Genomic DNA, 17,752 nt, shown 5'->3' on the forward strand with positions numbered 1-17,752 from the left:
ACAACATCTTCGTAAGCCGGTGGGTCCTCAACGGCCGGTCCCCAGACGGGCTATCCCACTCCACTTCCCGAAGGTTCGCTATACATCTTGGAAAAATAATTTAATTAGCTCTGCTTGTGGCTTTTGTGATTCTCTGCGAAATGTTGTTGGAATTTAATTATAAAAGCGTTGCCATTTAGATTTTATGTCATTTTTGAGCAATAATTCTATGTTCATCAGGTAGAGTTTAAGCGGCAGGACAACCATCCATCCATCGACTTGTTCAATACATCTAAAGGCGTATACCGTTCATTGTAAGCACTTTTAAAATCATAAAAACGTGTCTTCAAGTATTGTTTTAGGTTAAAAAATGTTTTTATAAATTTGGGAAAGCGACACCGTAGGACCTACTTAAATAAAATGCACTACAGCTTAAACAATTTGGAGTTGTAATCAGAGCACTTTTTAAGGCAGTATCATGCATTTTTAACTTACACATTTTATGTAATTACTTTTGAAACAATTTAGTAAAATGTAAAATTACAAATTTACTAAAACTCGACATTTTTTTCATATCCTTAAGGGTGGTATTCTAATTTTAGCCGGATGTTTTCAACGCAGTGAAGGAGACATTTCCGATCAGATAAAGAATATATGTTTTTGATCAGTACCAGTCATATATATATATATATATATTCAAGATATAGTAATAGTTAGGTATTTCAGAATTACGGTTTTAGTTTTACTACTATCGGGCGAATATATCATATAGTTCCCATTGAACCGATAATAAAAATAAGAAGCGAGGCAACTTTGGCTAGTTAAATATCCTTTAAAACAACAATATTCCGATTTGTATATGAATTTCTGCTCAATTCTTCAACCATTATTACCATTGTTGTCCAATTTTAATTTATGGCAGCTATATGATATCGTTGATAAAATAAAATGAAAGATATCGTATAGCTGCCATTGAAACGATCGAACAGTTCACCGGTAAATCATCATAGCTTCATTGCTTTATAGGCACAAAAATCCGAATATAGTTGTCACAAAGAGTATTTTTATTTTGCAACAGCTGCAAGTTTGCTTCCTTTCCTGTTTGGTTTTAAATTATATTGTATAAAACAGTGTGATTCCTAGCATTCACTGGAATTTACAATTGTTAGCTTTGCCGATCAATGACCCAAAAGCTTAAATATAATTTCCCAGGTTCTAGCTCATTACTGCATATTAACAAGTCGATAAATTCGAGTTTGAGCTAACCCTACCATAAGTAATGGCTCATTTGACTTCCCAAGGTGATGTTTACACATATTTCTAAGCACCTTCAAACGGCTATTGAACCCCGGGTATCTGGATAGTCAGTCGGCGCGCAGGCATATTCTACGTATGTATGCATTTGCCGTCTATTACCGCGGGTGGAGAGTGAACACATATTGCATAATATGATTGGCGAGGGCAGCATTGACAGCTGCAGAAAGAACCGAATCATCACTTTCGTTATTATCATCATCGAAACCGCTCGGCGGCAAACATCGACAATATTCACCTTGAACTTGAATTAGTTTTCACTGCATTGCTTATGCATATCGAAGTGTTTATATTCATATACGTATATAAAACAGTTCTGTGTTCGGTATTTGCACTTTTTTTAAACAAACACCGATAAAATGCACAAACACACATGACCAAGGGTGGGCACGTGGGGTGGTTCAGTCTCCAGTGGCAAAACCAAATACATACCAGCGAGGAAAAGTGAAAATGCTTCATGTTTAAAATTTAAATTTCAATTTCCTTTCTTACATTTTTGTAAAGCATTTACCTACACTTTTACAGTTGAATTTGATTAGTCAATTTTAAATATAAGCAAATACACATGTCGATGTATTTATATAGACTAAATAAATAATTTTAAGACCCTTGTTAATTAATTGCATTTATATTGGAAATTAAGGTATAAGCAACATCTCACATGATGTAAATTACACTTTTACGACGGCCATAAACAACTACTCAGCAGCATCGTATAATAAAAGTTATTTTTATAGCAATGTTCTTTTAATTTGAACAATTAAATATATTATTAATATTACAGGCTGCCATTCAAGGGAAATTAATTTGAACAATTAAAAATATTATAAATACTACTGGCTGATATCCAAAGGAATTTCGTTATTTAAATACAATGTTTAAATATGTAAGATTGTTTAATTTAAACAAAAACAAACCCTTCAAAAATGTTTTTCAGTGATTCATAATTGTAAATGTATGTGACTGACATTTTGTATCAATATTTTTGACAGCCTGTCCCAAAAGCAATTAATTTAATTTTCCAACAAATTCCTAGGCATGGCACTAACAGACAACCATAAAGACGGTGCGATTTATTTTGTAATTTCAATTTCGTCGCCCCACAGAGTATTGCGCTCGAAATTTACGATCGCGGTCATGGATTTTAATGAGCCCAGGCCACAGACTCTCCATTAACATTTCAGCAATTTCTGCAGCTGTAACAACTTGTAGGTATAAAAATAAAATTTGTAAGACGAACGAATATTAGCCAATTGGTCGTATGCACTAATTGTCTGTGCCGCTCAGCTATTTAAGTCGTGGACAGCGGCAATCTAAAGTGCGCATTGCAAACTTGAAGGAAATCAGCAGAACTCAGTCCTAAGAACCAACGACCCTTCATTGTTTTTCTGACCATTTTTATCAGCTTGTCAATTTATCATCCCAAACACACTCCATCGACTTGTTCAATACATCTAAAATAATAATGCAGTGAGGCACGTAGTTGACAGTCTACTGGTACGGGTTAAAAACTCTGGGTGAGCACTATGAGGAATATCTGACCCATTCCTATCAGGGGCAGTGCAGACACGTCTGAGCATTGGGAAATTTATTTACTCGCTGTCGACAGGCGCTAAAATTGACCGCAGACGACGATGAGATTTACCCTGCCCCCTTTTATACTGTATATGTGAGCGCGATTTTTATACTCTTGCAGAGGGTATTATAAATTCAGTCAGAAGTTTGCAACGCAAGAAGGAATTTGTTCGTTATGTTATTGATAAGCTTCACTATAAAGCCATCCATCTGTTCGCCCCTACGTCTATTGGTCCGTTTCTACGCAAACTAGTCTCCCATATTCACAGCTACCTTTATGAAACTTTCCAAAATTGTCTTTGTGTTGCCGGTACCATATAAGCTAGTACTATATAAGTCAATCGGTTAAATACATGACAAAATTTTATATCTATTGATTTGATTCGAATAAATCAGCGAAAAGTAACCATAGCCTCACCGTTTTTAAACATATGGGTCGTTCTTTTATAAGCCGAACACCATTTATTTTATTTTTCCATAACTTATTCCACCACCACAAATTTTATTTAAATCAACAAGTTTTTAATTTCTTAAAAATAAAAACAAATTTTAATTTAAAAAATATTTTAAGGCCTGTCCCCGCAACAATTTTTTAGTATCGATTCATCTGCTGGTTTATTTCCTACAATCGGTTTTAAAAATTCTTTAAAAAATACTAACATTTTTTTTCAATACTGTCTGTTTTACATACTTATGTATAGAAATTTAATTTGAAATCCAGTGTCGTTCTTTTTGTCCTCTAGTATAGCTATAATTGATTTTTATAAACAAAATAACTGATTATAAATTGTTAAATTATTATTTTAAATGTTAAATAAAATCATTTTGCTTACGAAATACTTTTATGAAAAGCACATGCCTCGACTGAGAATTGAACCCGGGACCTTATTCGCTCTTGACTACTCGTCCACGCACATTCTAACTTGTCAGTGAGCAAAAATCGCACAGCTATTGCCTTTGAAAAGGAGATTCGTATTTTATGAAAAATATTTGCTGGAATTTTAGAAATGATAAACAGATACATAAAAAATCATTAATACAATAACAATACTACAAACGAAAAACAATAAAAAAAGAATAACACAACTAGAGACCAACAGTTATTTATCATATTTATTTTTATAATACAGGCTTAGAATCAAACACTTAACACACTTTCAAATTTGTTAACATATCAAGTCTTGATACTTTCAGAAAACATATTTTTACAAAAAAGAAAAGTAAAGAAAAATCTACATTACGACTTTTAATACTTCACACTTTGTTCAGACAAAAGCAAAAATGCAAAGCAATAAAATCTGTCAAAATATTAATATTTACTTATCTTGGCCTCATGCCACTTCAATTTCGAATAAAAATGAACATTAAATATCAATAAAATTTAAAACAAACCAAGGACGGTTTGGAAATAAAACAATTCGCTGCAGGCGCATAAAAGCCTCACACTGTACTTTGTACGTGAATATACATATATACACTGTGAAAGCAAAGTCAAATGCATTTGTTTATGGTAGACATACGCCGGGCACCCACGGCTGGCTCACTCACTCGGCGCTGTCTGGCTCTCTATTTCGCTCTCCTACTAGACTTATAGTATATATGGCTATAGGTATTGGAATAGTCGAGCCTCTGCCCCGACCATTCCCTGCCCACGACAGTCGGCACGTGTAAGCAATTTGTTGGCGTAATCGCAAACAAATGCACTCCCGATGCACTTCTTACGCTCTCGGTGGGAAAACTGCAGTCGCTCTCGGTATGAAAGCCACACGAGTTTCTCATGATTGTTTGCGGCGAACTTCCTTGGCAACAGAAAGTGCGCAATGCAAATAGTATTCTTCTTTTTAATTTATGCTTGACCGACGGCCATACGTATACGCAACGTTGGGGGATTGCGTATTTAAATAAAACATTAAGTGTCGAGAATGTCTTAGACAGATTCACATTTTTCGAGTAAATTAGCTGGTTTATTTATGGTAAAAGCGCAATCGCAGGCATTATTTATCGACCATACTCATAGGACAGACCTCGGGGCAAATTTCGAGAGGGATGCAACAAAATTATCCAATTATGTTCAGCAGATATAATTATACGGTTAATTGTCTTGAGACTAGCCTGGATTTATGACGCCCCCTACAGCCATGGCTTTGTATCTATGCAGTCTGATTTATGGCCACCACGGCGTATGCTCGACATTTAATGCCACTTCCTCCTTGCCAATTGCAAAGCAATAACTCAATATATTTATTTTAATAGCCTACATGCAAATTGTGCACTTTTTTAATTCTTTCGTTAATTGCTAAATGCAACTGACTGGCCAACGCCATTAAAATATTTAAAAAACAGCCCGTTCGCCAAAACTGTTTGACAATTAGGCAGGTTTTTTAATTCGAATAACATGTTGCCTATCACTCAATTGACGCGCAATAAATTTCGATTTTATTTTCATATCCACGCAAGAATCGAAATCTGGTTTTTAGCTTTAATTGATTCATTAACTTTACGATTTTTTGTCGCTTCAATTGCGCAAGAGTTTACCTCTATTCGCAATAGTAGCGAATGGTGTTCTATAACAATTCATATATCCCTCCATGTATCGAATTTTGCATGCAAATTCAGCTTAGGCTTATCTAGGTGCACTCTTTTAATTTGTGAACTGTGAACATTAAAGACACAATTTATATTTGAAAATAGATTTGGAGGAAAGCTCATTAAAAAACGATTAAAAGGCGATTACTAGAGGTTATATTATTGAGAAACTATATGTATTAAAATAAACTCTGCATTTTGTTATAACAAAGAAATATTGAATCTAATTTTAAATTTTAAAATATGTTATTTTGAGTTTATTATTTTCGCCAATTTTACATATTTACGAGCAATGTAAATTTCTCAAATAATTTATTCTTTTCGATAAAATATCGTGCTTTAATAAAACTCATCCCTGTGTGACCGAGCTAACAAATAAAAAATATATATTTAATAGAAATAAACAAATATTATTACAACAAACATTCTAACAGCATTTCGATATTGCTTTTCATAGCTAATGTGAATTATCTACACTTATAGAGTTTACAGGCTTTCATCATAATTAGGTAAAAAATGTTGAAAGTGTTGAGGTTAACAAATATAGAAAACTGGTTTTAGGTGAAAAGATTTGTAAAAAGGTCAAAGTGCAAAAATGTTCGACTGCCAAAATAATCTACTTTAAATTAAACAAATTTGTATGTAACCACAAACTTTTTTGCATTGCTATAACCTAAATACTTTTATTTATTATTAACATTTTAAATGGTCTGGCTATAAATTTGTTATTTCAGGTTTTTGCTAACTGATGTTTTTAAACATACAAAATTTGTATTCATCACTGAAAGTTTTTTTTTTTCATATATTTTTTTCAATAATTTGAATACTAAAGTTCCAATGAAGCCAAGCAATTTTTTTCAACTTATGGCTCTATTTTATTTTTTGTCAAACAAGATAAACAAAATTTACATAGCATACCTATCCGTTTGAAGAATACAAAATGATTCGAATTTAAAGATAAAAGCAATTAGACATAGTCTACCGCATAGAGTATATTAAAATTTATTTTCAGAATTCGCAGGGGTTGAACCCAAAATCAATTTTCAGACGCGGTCCTTCGTATGAAGTATCTAAAGTTGAGAGGACACGGGCGTATATCAACTGATTTATATCACAGTCGCAACAATTAACGCGAATGTAACGGGCGGCAGTAAAAACCAAGTTAGGGAAAATTCGCAGGAAAAGAAATCTACGCTCTTTGGAAACATTTTTGTTTTTGGTTCTTTTCATTCTTAATTTTACGAGTGCCAAAAACCTTGCGGGCAAAGCCAAATAAATATGTTTGCCGCAGTTGTCGTTGTAGTTGTACGTCTTGGGTCGTCATCGTCATCGTCAACGTCAACGTCGACATCGACATGAACGTTTTTCGGGCTTGCTCGTAAAAAGCGCAAGAGGAAAACTTTACGATGCCACAGTCTAGCAAGCATTTAACGTCTGTCCAAAGCAGCTAAGCCCAAAGACAAAAGCATTGACTTACCACAACCGCCCGGAACCCTCCGATGATGTATGAAATTAGTGGCCCTGCACAGTAGCCAAAGAAATCTCTCTGGCGAAGCATTCACGTACATAAGCCAGGCCAATTGGCATTTGGGCTTAATGTGGTTCCGGGATCTAATGCAACACGAACATATCCCGAATTCAATTTAATGCACTGTAAAAATAAGTTTACTTTGCTATTGCTACTGCCTATCTATTGATTATTTGTAGATAGGTCAGTAATGACCATTGGGTTGCTTCTTTTTGACTGTATTTTGATTGCGTAGAGACATTTGGAAGGCTCTAGGTTTGGGCAGGCTGTTCTATAAAACCAAAATTTCGTAATTTTTTTTTCGTGTACCAAATCGCAGTAATGACGTCACGTTCTCCGAGTTCCTGGCAACCCTGGGCGATAAGGCACTAAGCTCCACCGCTTATCGCGATCATCATCAGTCCGGGAAAAGGGCAAATAGCTTGCACAAGCGCTGATAGCAACGATAAGTGCTGAGTGGGGCATGTGCATTTGAAAGTGAAAGCGCAGCTGCCTTCCGCCCCCGTCAGTCTTTCAGGTGCGCTGACGGACGTATTCAATTCACATTAATTTTTGGCCAGCTAAATATATCCTCTGCGAATTTTGTTGCCAAAATAAACCGCCAGGGATGCTTCTCGTTGCATTTCCCAGATGCAGTGAGGAATTTAAAAATCTTGGCCACCTGCTTTTTAATAAAAGTATAGGGACAACATAATTAAATATATATATATATATATCTAACATAGCGCAACGAATTGTTTTGACTAACAATTGTTGCACTTTCAATTTATTTTATTTAGTATATATTAATACCCACAGTATAGCTACACAGGCATGCCTAGAAAATGAATTTAAAACAAAAAAGAATGCAAACATCGGCAAGCCGAAGTTTATATACCCTGTAGCTATTGAAAGATTTAAAATTCTTTAAAATATCTAAATTTCGATTAATATGCGTGTATGTTGCGTGTATTGAAGCTATCGCGATGTTTAGCTCAATTATTCGATCGTTCCAGCTCCATGAGATCGTCGTGCAATTTTAATAAAATTAAAAGCGTTGTTCTGAAATTTTAAACCAATACTATGTTTAAAAGAAATTTTCAAAAATATTAAAAAAAATTAAAAATCGTACTTTTATTTATTTTTTTTATATTTCGGTTGTTTCTTTATGAATTTGAAATCGTAATTCCGGAATAATAAACCAACACTATATATCTAAGAACTAAAAACAAAATGGAAAAACAAAAGGGTTATACATTTTATTTCATTTATTTTTCCGATTGTTCCCATGGGAGCTGTATGCTATATTTAATGAAATTTAAATATTAATTCCAAAATATTTCGAAGAACTAAAAAAAATAAATAAACAATAAAATAATAAACAGCAAAGTTATCATTTTTTTTTATTTATTTTTCCGATTGTTCCTATGGGAGCTATATGCTATTGTCGTCTGATCCGGCTCGTTCCGACTTATATACTACCAGCAATAGAAAGACAAATTTTGAAAAATTTTCATGCAGATAGCTTTAAAACTGAAAGACTAGTTTGCGTAGAATCGGGGACGGACAGACGGACGGACAGACGGACAGACGGACGGACAGACGGACAGACGGACAGACGGACGGACAGACGGACATGGCTAGAGCGGCTCGCCTAGTCATGCAGATCAAGAATATCAAGAAGAATATCTCCTTCACTGCGTTGTAATTTTCTGCAAGGGTATAAAAACAAAAAAGCTATAATTACTTTTCCGATTGTTCCTAAGGGAGCTATGTGCCATAGTCGTACGATCCGAGAGCCTAGTTTGCGTTGAAACGGTCGGACAGACGGACGGACAGACGGACATGGCTAAATCGAGTCTCCTGGCGATGCAGAGCAAGAATATATATACTTTAAATATCTCCTTTACTGCGTTGCAATCTTCTGACTGAAATTACAATACGTTCTGCAAGGGTATAAATATCATTTGCACTTTAACTTATCGCAAAGTATTGTAAAAGAATTCATTTCTGTTCTTGCGAGTTTAAATTCCGTGTTAATCTTTCGGAAATAAAAACTGAAATATGTCTGGGAAATTCAAACCGTGTACATCATTCGGAAGCGAAAACTGGAACAGGGTATAATATTCTTTACCAGTGTCCCTCTGTCTGTCCGTATGAATTTGAGATTTACAAGATTTAAAAGCTGGTTAAAGTGCCCGCTTTCAAAAAATTTAAAACTGGTTAGATACGTGGTATCGAAAATGATTTCAAAAGTTCTTAAGAAACTAAGATTAAAATTCATTGTGAGAGAGGCACCCGAATATACCGTTCCTCCTTGTCAGCTGTAAGGCATCTATATTGTCTTCAATTCATACCTTCAAGCAATGAATGTCAGCATCAACTTGGCACATTCACTCGTTGTAGGTGTTGGGGCATGCAAGCAATTGGCTAATGAGAAATGTGCGTTCGTTGGGACCCGGAAGCTAAAAATAGCCCCACGCAAATTCGTCTAGTTTTCCTCTATAATTTATAGCTAACTCTAAACGGCCCATGTCAGCCAAATTAATGCTTCATTTGTCGACGAAGAAAATGTTGTTGACTTAACCCTCCATTTAATTCACCTGCAAGAAGTTCTGTTTATGCAAATCACGAGTAATGTTCAAAGTCCACTCTTGACGCTGCGCCAATTATCCCATTTTTTAAAATTTTATACGCACATCAAGAAATAATTGAACTGCCAAAATATATCAAGTGATACAGGAAAAAAAAATTTTTTTTCTTCGATAGCTATCGAAAAATACCTAGATCTATGTGTAGTTACTTCTTTCGTTACCTATTTTAATATTTGGTGATGATGATTGATGACAAAATAACTTTTCCAATAAAAATAATTAATACCAAGATTGGTTTAAAAAAATAAAACAATAATAATAATATAAATACTTTTCAATACTTTCAATACTTTTTATAATGTTTTACGTGTCTAAGAAAAACAATCAATTATATTGCTGTGCCCTCCATTTACTTATCTAAATATTGTCGATATAAAATAGAAATAAACTGAATATCTTTCCTTACTTAATATATTTAGTTAAATATGGCGCACAGATTTTCTGCCTTTGATATTTTAGCGCCAAGATCTCAATCACCTCGAGTTTTACTGGAACTTGGCATGCCCGACACGTGTAATCCATAAACAGTTGACGCAGTCCCCGAAACACCGTCCCACAGTTACACTTGGCATAAGTGGACAAGGTTCGATTCGGCGGGACTCGTCCCTACCCTTCCCTGATTTTGGCAGCCACCAAATTCAAAAACAGCTTGTCGGACTGTGGCTATTTATTCGCACTTGCCTGGCTTGATTTCTATTCTTTGCCCTGTCAGCGGTTCTCTCCGCAAATTGGTAGTTTGACGTCTATATTAGCGGGTGTGTCTGCTCGCTGTCGGTCTGAATTTCGGTCTGATTCTCATGTACGACCTTCAGATTTAAATGGGGTTGGGAATGGCTTGTGGTGCTCCCAATGAACTTTTCTCCCAAAGTTATAAATTATTTTTCCGATTGTTCCTATTGGATAAAGTCGTCTGATCCGGCTCGTTTCGTTGCAGCACAAACACAACTTTTGGAAAAGCTTCATGCAGGCCTTAAAACCGAAAGCCTAGATTGCGCAGAAACGGACAGTTGGACAGACAGACGGACATGGCTACATGGAATTGCCTCGAGATGCTGATCAAGAATATATTTACTTTATAGGATTGAAAATGTGCCCTTTACAGCGTTGTAAACTTTTAACTGAAATTATAATACCCTCTACTACGGTACAAAAACGATAAATTGATGTTGCAATAATTTGTAGAGCCCCTTAAATGTTTTTTTATCTAGCTTAATATTGATTTTTCCTTTAATAAGTATTTTTAAAACCAGTCTGTTCAATAACTTAAAATTCTTTGGTCGTGGCTGACATTCTGGTGAAAATGCCCACATTCCAACTAGTTGGTCGCAAATTCTCAAACAAGTAATCCGACAATTTAACACACGCTACCGAAAATCAGACAAGAAATCTCATTGCAAATCCATTGACTAAATAAGACGCCTAATAATAGCAGGCATTCATTAAAATGTCATAAAATTGGAGGCAAGACCCCAGAGTTGGCCGAGCCAACTATTTGCTGGGTTGATTGTCACAGTTGTACATTCTTATTACCATTTTTGATGGCAATTAAAATTGATGGCATTGTTTATATACAAAGTAGCGCATTTACTCGAAGAGCGAAATACTTGAGCGAAATACTGTACTCTTAGACCAAGCTACCAGAAAATCTTCAAATTAGATAATAAATGCACACGAATGTCAGTGTCAATGCAGAATTGCAAAATATTTTGCAAAAAATAAGACCGAGAATGTTAGATTAAGGAAAAATGACTACGTATTTCTTGACCCTTGCAATCTGAAGGACTGGTCCATTTTGCTAAGCCTAAAAGTTTAAAAAAATGCGATCCTGAACGCAATACATATTAAACAAAACAAAGAGACCTATAGCTTTTTAAGTTTAAAGCTTGCGTCTCGAGTTACCTCGCGACTCAATAACTCCGAATTCATGCCCTACATCCATTTGTTCATTTATACAAACCCATTAAACAACAAAAATCGGCGACATGGCTACCCTAACATAAGACAAGTTACCAAACTCACACTAAACTTATCTTATCTTTGTTAATTTGTATCCGCCAATACTGAAAAAAGTACAAAAAGCTAAGCAAGGAAACTTTATTACCCTGAACAACTTGGAGTCAAATGTTAAGTTCCAACAGTAAAAAACGCAGCGACAGCCCGGCGACCATAAAAATAAATCTACAGAAAAAGCTTGTTATTTTCGATAATAAAAATAAAAACTATATAAGTGCATGCAAAATGCAGCAGGATAGAAAAAGGTTATGAGGGTATATATAGTACGGAATATGACTGAAATATGACACAAGTTCAAGAGAACTACGAAAGCAAGTCAGAAGCAAGGAATCTACGCGGGGTAACGACAACGACAACGACAACGATTACGAAAATGACGACAAAGACGGCAGCGAAGCTCTTGCCTTTTCTTTATATAACTCGTAAAGTCTCTCGAAAATTGCAAACGTTTTAATTTTGAGATTAAAACTGCTTTCGTGCCAAGCTTAACAAGCTTAACTTGGCTCACAGAAAGCAAGCCAAGGCGTCCAGGTCCCAGGTCCCAGTTTCCCTGTCCTGTCAAAGCCAACTTCCGCCTTCTGGCAAGGACGGACGACATCGAGGAACCACCCGAAAACCCCCTATTCGCAAGTCTCGTAAAAAGGCTGCATGCTACACTACATGCACTTTTATTAGCCTTTACTGCAGTTGCAGTTGTGTTGACGAATGCACAAAGAGCTCTCCTGGAACGAGCTGCAGGGATGAAAGAAAAGCTCTCAGGCAGCAGGTGAGCCAGCCAGCGGATATTGGCCCAGAGGTTTAGTGTTCGGGAATTTAACTCAATTGAAGGTGAGGCAATGAATAACAAATGAAAAGGTGAATGCAATCTGACGATGGTTACTTTCCCAGTTTACTGCTTCAATAGTTATAAACGTGGGAGCTATTGTTCACAAAATACGGTTACCTTTTGAGGAATTTAGTCGGTGTTAAGCTTTTTTTTCTAGATTTCTTAGTTTCTTATGAAAGCATTTACATGCATTTGAGCCTAATAATATCAAGATCTCGGCATCTGCGAGCACAAGATAATTGTGGTTTAAGCGTGTAGATTCAAATGATGCCTTCGCAAGACAATTATATTTAAAATTTGGCAGGCACATTCTAGCGTCTAAAACCCAAGAATTCAATAGTGTAGCGACAACTAAATGCAAATTTTATTTGGGCGCCGGCTGATGACGGCCGAATTTATGTTGTTTTTTCCGAGCCATTAGAATTGCCAGTGGCGCCGTTTGCCAATGGCATATTTTTTTGCAATTGATTAACAGAGTATCAAGTATAAGATTTCCTGCAATTTTAGAAATTGGCGTTTTATTGCCTAAAATTATTATTTTAGGTAAAATGGGTCATATTACCAATAAAAACACACATTCAAACATTCTGAGGGCTAAAATTACTGTAAACTTCCTTAATTTTTAATTTTAGGTAGTGCATTACCTATCTAAAATACCAAAGTATGGACTTTAATTGAGTCCATTAGAGAAATAACAAAACTAGGACTATATTTTAGTTTTAAAGGTAGTGTGTAGCCGAAATTCCTGTGAAAACGTTACCTGAAATTTAGTTTATCACAAAATTTAAAATATAATATGCGTCGAAGCAAACAGGCCATGATTCGAATCTCAGCGGAGATCAATACAAATGTACGTTATTCTGGAGAATATATAATTAAGTACTAAATCTTACGTGTAAAAAATAATTATTATCATGAGGTCAAAAGGAGCTGACTTTATATAATTTTAGTTCTTCGAGATATAGGAATAGTTAAATATTTCACAATTACGGTTTATTGGTTCAAAATCAAAATATTAAAAAATATATAAAAAAATTTAGCTTCTCTATTTTTTAAGTATTTAAGAAAATTCTTTTTGAAATAGTAATAATTTGATAGTTCAGAACTACGCTTTTAATTTTATTCAAATCGGAAAATGATATCATTTATCTGCCATAGAAACGTCCGAACAATTAAGCTGAAAATTATCATAGCTTCAATGCTTTTAAGCAAAAAAATTTAAATGTTTTCAAAAATATTTAATTTTTAATATAGATGCAAGGTATATGAACTTCGGCTTGCCGAAATTTGCTTCCGTTCTTGTTAAGTATTATTTATAATTTCTTCACTTCGATTTAAATTTGTAAACCAGTGTTACTCTAGGTCAATCGAAAACCGGCAATCCTTGTGGACGGCAGGTTACGTAGTAACTATGTACTACTATGTAATAAACTAAAATATTTCTTAACGAGGTAAAAGAGACGTGACAATCGCACCTTCAACATACAAAATTTCTGATATCAATTTTCGTGACCGAAATTGATTAAGCATTCGACTAATTGTATACACTCTTAAAATGTTCCTATTTTTCCGAATCTTGATCATTGCTCTGGGTACATATGGAAGAAAACGACTTCATAATATTACTTTGATAGCTTGTAAATTATTTCTTTTGGCAACCTAGATCGGAGTAAGACAACTTCTTTATAATACATATAACAAATTCTCTACTAATAATAATATTTTGGTTATCAAAAATAGTTAATAATTCAAAACTGTGTGAATACGGAAAAGCATTCCATTCGCTTCCACTCCAAAAAATTAAAAACACCATCCAACTCCTGCGAATTAATCACATCTGCGTTTGCTCATTAAAACGCTGTTTCTGCTCCTTTCTATTTCCTTTCCGTTTTCAAAGGTTTTATATTGTCTGCTCAGCTCGCATTTGCATTACTCCCGTCCCCTGCTCCTTATTTTTTGCTCCTCAGTCCTTAATCCGTAGTCCATAGTCCGCTTATAGCGCACAATATTCCGATGCTTGCTTCACTTGCCACATTGCCCGTGCAAGAGGATTCCATCAGTTCGCCATCCTTCTGGTGGCATTTGCCTGCTACTTACTCCTTTCTGTGCATACTGAGCACTTTGGGTTGCCATTTTGTGGATATGTCGATTTATTATTTTTTATTGTTGTTACGTTTTACGACTTTCCTCCGTTGCTCACGGCTCTCGATGCCGATGGGACAGATCTGCAGATATTCACAGAAATATACAGTTGTTCCTCATCTTTTTGGTAGCCAGGCTCTATCCAGCTGCAAAGCGCACGAAAATTTATCAAAATATTTATCCAGCATCTCGCTGTGCTTCATTCTTTATTGCACAAGTTAATTTTACAACACGATGTCAAAGTGCTCCACACGAAGAGGGTCTTGGCTTTATTCGCGCTGCAAAATGATTGCATTTTATCTGGAAATTATTTGTACTTCGGCTGTGGATAAAGCAATCTTTAAGAAAAAACTTTAATTTATAGTTGATACCAAACAATTAAAAATGAGAAAAAATACCTAACCTTAATTTATTAAAATTGCAACAAAAATTTAAATCCGAAAGAGCTATAACAACGTGGAACAACTGCTTGCAACATTTGCTTAAATAAATTCAATATAATTCTTTAAATAGATTTACTTACACCAAAATGTATTATTTATAAAAGTAATAAGTAAGTTCCGCCTGCATCATACGTTCAGTATGAACGATTTTTAATAATAAAAATCATACAAAAAATGTTTGGATAAATTAACTTAATCGTTTTATAAACAAGGCCCAATTTGCTTGCGCATAGGAGAAGGCGATTAACTTTGAAATAGACATATTGACAAACCGATCAACAGTCTGATTTCGACCTGCCTGGTGATGTTGATAAGAAATATGTTCATACATACTTTAAGGATCAAGTAGATCTCGATATCTGCTTTACAGAAATGCAACTAACTTATATTTAATATAACTTCGGATTCTTAATGCGCTTATAGAAACTAATCAAAACCTTATTTGGTTCTCTTTCTTAGCGAGCGATTTGATGTTATAGCGACTTAAAGATTGGAAGCTTAATTTATTTTATTACAGCCTTTATCTCTCAAAGTAAATTTTAAACTTAGATTCAAATCACTAACATTGTTGAATACAAGGCATTAAGAAAATAATTATCTTTAAAATTTAAAATATGATGTTTCATAAAAACCACAAACATCAGTCACTTTAATAAAAATATTTTTAATTTTAAATATATATGTGTTAAAATCTTAGAAATAAATAAATGAGTTCTGCGTAGTAAAAGCGTCTAGATAAGTGCATAAAACCGTCGAAAAAAGACGGGAACTTACGATTGCTGCCGAGCCAGATGCCTTAGCCATGTAATGGCTGCCAATTGGTGCAAAGAACTATATATATAGGATATATAAACCTCCTCCAGAAACTGTGCTGGCTGAGCAGCTGCAGCAGGAGCAGTGAGAAACAGTGAGAAACAGCGAGAAACAGCTTCGTGCTGCAGCAACAAACTCATAAAAGGCGCAGAAAAACGAGCAAGAAAACTTTGCTAACGACTTAAACGCTGCCAAAGGAGCTGGGGCAACGAGGACCTCGGCAACGAGGACTCGGAGTTTGCCGAGTGGAAGGTTAGCTGCAGTTTGGACAGTAATAAAAGTAATACTAGCACCAGCACCAACACCAACACCCCTGCAGACCGCACATATAGCACAAGTGCCCCATGTACAGGCGGTATATGGAGCCGGGATTTCTGAACCCATTTCTCCTGCCACATGGCCCTGCGCAGAGTCACTTTATGCGCGTTAATGGCATCGTTTACTGGCTAACTGTACATGCATATAGACTTGCATCTAGCCGAGCGGATCCACGTGTACATGGGGCAGTACATGCAACAGCGACAGCTGCAGCTTTTCGTGCGGGCAGAGTATTCGTGCCAAGTGGGCGTTACCAACGCTTCCCGAACGTTTATATAAATATTGTGTAATGTGTGTTTTATTTGGGATTGCGCTTAAAGTGACTAAAATGTTCGGTGATTAAATAAATGTTGGATTCAATTTGACATGCATGTTCCGGCCACACTTTTACCGAATACCATGTAAGAAACTGTAGTTGCCGATTTAATGGAAAGTTTTAATTTCATTACTCTAAAATAATTTCTATACTTAGATCAGCGCTAATTGTCTAGACATGACATTATTGCACGCGCCTCATTAATATCAAAATGATATAAATTATTTGTAAATATGTTTAAATATTATATGTAAGATTACATATGGATTACATATCATAAGCGTTTCCTTTTTTTTTTGTATAACTGGAACACTATTCTAACACTATTAAGTAAGAATAATACGAATTATATGTTGAAATTTAAGTTATCTAAATAATTCGCAAAATTATTAATACATATGCTGCCAAAAAAAAATAAATTTTCATAATTTTTCTACTGCTTTTTAAAACTAGAAAAATTACCTCAATTGCGGCTATCTTGACTTTTTGTGATTCCACATTGTTTTTCAACAAATTAAGGCTTGATTAACTTTCTGACAAACTAAAGCTTAATGTGTATTTATCTTTATAATTGGAGAGAATGTTTATTTAAATCTTCTAATCCAATCGCACGGCTGATCCAATGTAATATGCAGACCAAAGCGAATAGGGCTGGTAAAATAGTTTGGGAGTTATTGCCATGGTCATGCTGCGGTTGCGGCAGCAATAAATCAATTTATTAGATTTATTTGCGCCCAATAAAATAATTTGCAAGCATAAAATGCTAACAAAACAGCACCCCAACAATGGTCAGGCCACTAATGGCTTAATTACTAAATTAAAAAGGCGCAGACAGTACGGCAAATGTTCGTGCAACGTGCCCAGATGAACGAGCATGTGGGCAACGCTCAGGTAAAAGTAGCAGAAAACAAGAGCCACAACAACAGGAAGTAGAGCTGTTCCCGAAAACGTGTTTCAAGTCAAGTTCGCACACGCAAAGTGAGTGCGCCAATGCAAATCCTGCACCACAATCTCCCTGCAACAGCACATGGTGTTGCATGCAACAGCAACAGCAGCAGCAGCAACATCAGCCCCAACACCAACTCTTGCACGCCAGCAACACCAACGGCCGCATTTAAGGAGCAGCCAGCAGAGAGCCATAATAAAACGGGCCAATGGATATGAAGCTCCGCCTACAACGAAACTACCGACAACGATGACGACGACGGGCCAATGTTGTTGTTGCTGTTGTTGTTGCTGTTGTTGTTGCTGCTGTTGTTGCTGCCG

At 35.4% G+C, this 17,752-nt stretch overlaps 1 protein-coding gene across 4 annotated transcripts in view; it reads left to right on the forward strand.

Moving 5' to 3' along the window:
• LOC108141091 (protein doublesex) overlaps positions 1-17,752 on the forward strand; it is a 62,133-nt gene that overhangs the window by 25,107 nt on the left and 19,274 nt on the right. The window lies entirely within an intron of this gene.

The sequence above is a fragment of the Drosophila elegans genome, unplaced genomic scaffold, assembly GCF_018152505.1.
Source record: "Drosophila elegans isolate 14027-0461.03 unplaced genomic scaffold, ASM1815250v1 contig_476, whole genome shotgun sequence".
In the NCBI taxonomy this organism is placed as follows: domain Eukaryota; kingdom Metazoa; phylum Arthropoda; class Insecta; order Diptera; family Drosophilidae; genus Drosophila; species Drosophila elegans.